Here is a 3,959-nt window from a genome sequence, read left to right as displayed (position 1 = left end):
GCCGCCTTGATGCAGTAATTAATGCAAAAGGAGGCCCAACAAAGTACTGAGGACATAATACAGTACATTAACACACTTTTCAGAAGGCCAACATGTGTTTAAGATCCTTTTTTTATTGGTCACATGAAATATTCTAATTTTGTGAAATACTGGATTTGGGTTTTTTTTGTCTTTAATCCATAATCATCAAAATTGAAACAAATAAAGGCTTGAAATATTTCACTTTGTGTGTAGTGAACTAATATAACATACAAGTTTCACTTTTTGAAACAAATTATTGAAATAAATGGACTTTCCCTCTATATTCAAATTTTTTGGCACATACCTGTACTTAAGTAAAAGTAGCAATACAACAGTGCAAAAGTATTCTGTAAGTAAAAGTCCTGCATTGAAAATGTTACTCAAGTAAAAGTACACAAGTATTAGCACCAATACATACTTAAAATACTCATTATGCAGAATGGCATATTTCACATTCCTGTACATCATATTATTATATTACTGATGCATTTTTGTGTACATCACATTTAATGCTGCAGCTGGTAATGGGGGAGCTAGTTGTAACTGGCTTATGTGCATTTAATTTGAATTATTGCTGCTCATAGATCAATGAGGTCTTATAATTATGCAGTATTTTTTTATTAATCTGGTTATGAAAAGTAACTAGCCACTAAATGTATAAAATAAATGTAGTGTAGTAAAACGTGCAATATTTGCCTCTAAAATGTAGTGAAGTCAAAGTATGAAGTAGTAGAAAATAAAAACATTCAAGTAAAGTACAAATACCTCAAAACTGTATTTAAGTAAATACAATTAATAAATGTAGCTACTTAGTTACTTTCCGCCTCTGTCAATCACAAACCTCGCGAGAATACGTCCGACTTTCATGCGCGTACACTAAAAAACAAGCATCTTACCAACAATGGAGAACAGAAACATAGCAGAACGAATACTGGTCGAGGGTAAGGGTTTGCTTTTATTTTGGCATGTATGCTCTGCAACACTCCCACCGAGTGTTACACATTCAGTGATATTTTCTCACAGAGCTCCGAGGAGGGTTGTCTGCGTTAGTGGAAACTAGATGAAGTGTCACAGGTCTCAGGAGTTAAAAGGCTTAAGTTAACATTTCAGATTTAGATTATCCATAACAGCAGTACTAATCATTTTCTGTTTTGTTTATCCTGGTAAAATATCGTTGCATGTCGACTTTGTTATGCCTTGCAGGAGATTTGCATAATGCGTTTTCTGTGTTTTTATATAATTTGAAACATCTTTTAACAATAAGACGTTTTAAACATCTTGCAGACGTCAGGGTAGGACCATTTCCCATTTCCAACATACAATAGGCTATGTCAAGCTTTTCATCCGGGAGTATAACGCTGGAGAATGCACACCAGCATCCAGATGATGGCCAGGCTTTCTGTCTTCTTTTATTCTCTTTCTTTTAATGTTTCTGAACCATCTTGTTAAGACAGCTCTGTACAGATGAGCACTTGCTTAACAGAATGTATCGCGTAATCATGTAAATAATAGGTGATAGAAAACTGATTTCAGATCCATGCGTGACTTTTGCTATTGCCCACTGTATAATCTGAGCGGATATTTGTGTGGTTTGTGTGTGTGTGTGGTGGAGTGAAGAGGTTCAGGAGCTCACCTCCCAGCGACACTCACCGATGAAGAGAATGGGAAACGTGATGAAGAGGAGGAATACATGTGGCACCACATTGAGCGCATCCAGGAAACAACCGTTGTTCAGAACCCCGCCGTCCACGTTGTAAGCCGCCGAGCTGTTCTCGTTCCCGCAGAAGGCCAAGGACATGGTGGACCCGGGACTCTGCAGGGAACCGGCCGGTGCAAGAGGAGGAGGGGAGGAGGATCAGAGAAAGACAGGCGAGAGAGAGATGTAAAAGAGAGGCTTTCACAGAGAAGACTGACAGCGTCTTCAGTAGATTCCAGCAATTTTCAAAGTGACCTCCTTTCTGCTCCCTCTGAAATCTAGCTCTCAAAAATCAGATCCAGTGAAAGAGAGGAGACAGAGGGAAGGGGGAGGGAGAAGGAGTTAGAAGCAGTTACAGTCCGGTGCAGCAGCAGCTCCCTCTCCACCCTGGCAGTCTAAGCAGCTTTCCCTGCCATGCTGGGGAGAAACAAAGGCATCTCGTCTGCCCACGGTCTGCAGACATTGGCTAACACTGAAGCTTTACTTGCACACGGCGCTCCGCAGCTCCGCTGAAATGCATTCAGACACGTTCATGTCGCTCACACGTACACGCACAAGTATGCGCATACAGAGACAACAGCGGCGGCATTCTGCAGTGCACCTGCTGTCCCTGTCTCTTTGCAAACGAGAGCTCAAAGTCGACCTTGGAAGACAAAGGCAGAGAGGGTGGAGAGTACAGGCGAGCCAGAGGACTGAGCTACTGGGGGCAGTAAAGGTAGGAGGGTGAGGGTGTGAGGGAACAGTGAATTACGGGGGGATGGGGGTACTGCTCAGTGAGCAGTGCGCGTCAAGTAAGTGTGAAGCATCTAATCTAAACGCAACAGCAAGCTTTCGGGAATCACATAATACCACGCCACTGTCATTTATTGCTTTCACAGTGTATTTACAAGAGCACTGAGCAGAAGAAAGCAGGGTCGAATAAATAACAAGGGTGTGCACATAAAAAATTAGCGGCATTAAATATTAATGAAATACTACGAAGGATGACTTGTGCGTCCTGCAGGGAGAGATAGATCCCGTTGCAGCCAGTGACAGCTGACTTGTAGCCCACACAGGGGTCAGCAAAGACCCACATGGGAGCAGATTTGGATAATCTATGTATTAACGCGGACTCGTGGCCTTTTCTTACTGGTTAAAATGATTTATGGTTACTGTAATCCATCCCATGTTGACATTTACATAAGAACAGCAAGGAGATAAGATTAAATGTTTACATACACACACACATCTGTCTGCTATGCCACAGGTGTTAATAGTGGCTGTGGCACAACAAAAATAATGTAAAAGACTGTGCAATAATGCAAAACAAATAACAAAATGAGGTTCTCCCGTGAATGACTGAGAACCAGACTCATGAAAGCTATAAAAGAAACCATATGCTTTTGAAGGGGACCCACCAGAAACAGAGATTAAATGTTTTAATTTAATAATTGAAAAGTCTGAAAGTTTGCTTGACTAATGGTTTGCACTTTCCATGAGTCATCCATTAAAAACCTCTCTGAGAGACATAATGCTGTTGTATCTTGACATATTTGAGAAGTTTATCTACAGCTTTTTTCATAATACTGGATCATCTTTTTTACTTTTCCATTAGAAAGCACTGTAAATCTGGTAACAGGGTAACATTCTTTTAAATATAATAGAGACTAATGCTATATCAACAACAAGAATGTGTCATTCAAAATGACCTAAATTCAGATGGGTGGTCAGTTAGGGTTTCACTGTTTGGCTTTTGAATATATAAAGGGTTAGGGTCAACCTGCATCAATGTGCCAACACTGTCTATAGCCTTTCCCAAAACTGGTCGGGTTATAGTTATGTTGTGCCATACTTTAGAGAATAGTACAGTCCATCAGTGGATTGCCTGGGGACAGTTGGAGCATTGGTGTGTGCAAAAAAAAAAAAAGAGAATGAGAAGAAGAGCAGCAGTTGGGGTCTTGTTCACGAGTGAGGGAAGGATGGAACGGGAGATTGACAGGCGGATCGGTGCAGCTTCTGCAGTAATGCGGTCGATGTACCGGTTGGTGAAGAAGGAGCTCTCAATTTACTGGTCAATCTACGTTCCGACTCTCACCTATGGTCATGAACTTTGGGTCATGACTGAAAGGGCAAGATACCGGATACAGGCGGCCGAAATGAGCTTTCTCCGCAGGGCGGCCGGGCGCACCCTTAGAGATAGGGTGAGGAGCTCGGTCACCCGGGAGGAGCTCAGAGTAGAACCGCTGCTCCTCCACATTGAGAG

The 3,959-nt window shown here is 41.8% G+C and overlaps 1 protein-coding gene across 6 annotated transcripts in view; it reads right to left on the bottom strand.

Moving 5' to 3' along the window:
• Positions 1–3,959, bottom strand: part of shoc2 (SHOC2 leucine rich repeat scaffold protein) — a 22,880-nt gene that overhangs the window by 7,558 nt on the left and 11,363 nt on the right. The window lies entirely within an intron of this gene.

The sequence above is a fragment of the Monopterus albus genome, unplaced genomic scaffold (assembly GCF_001952655.1).
Source record: "Monopterus albus unplaced genomic scaffold, M_albus_1.0 scaffold252.1, whole genome shotgun sequence".
NCBI lineage: Eukaryota > Metazoa > Chordata > Actinopteri > Synbranchiformes > Synbranchidae > Monopterus > Monopterus albus.
The sequence above is the reverse complement of the archived record's forward strand: the minus strand, read 5'-3'. Positions and strand labels throughout refer to the sequence as shown.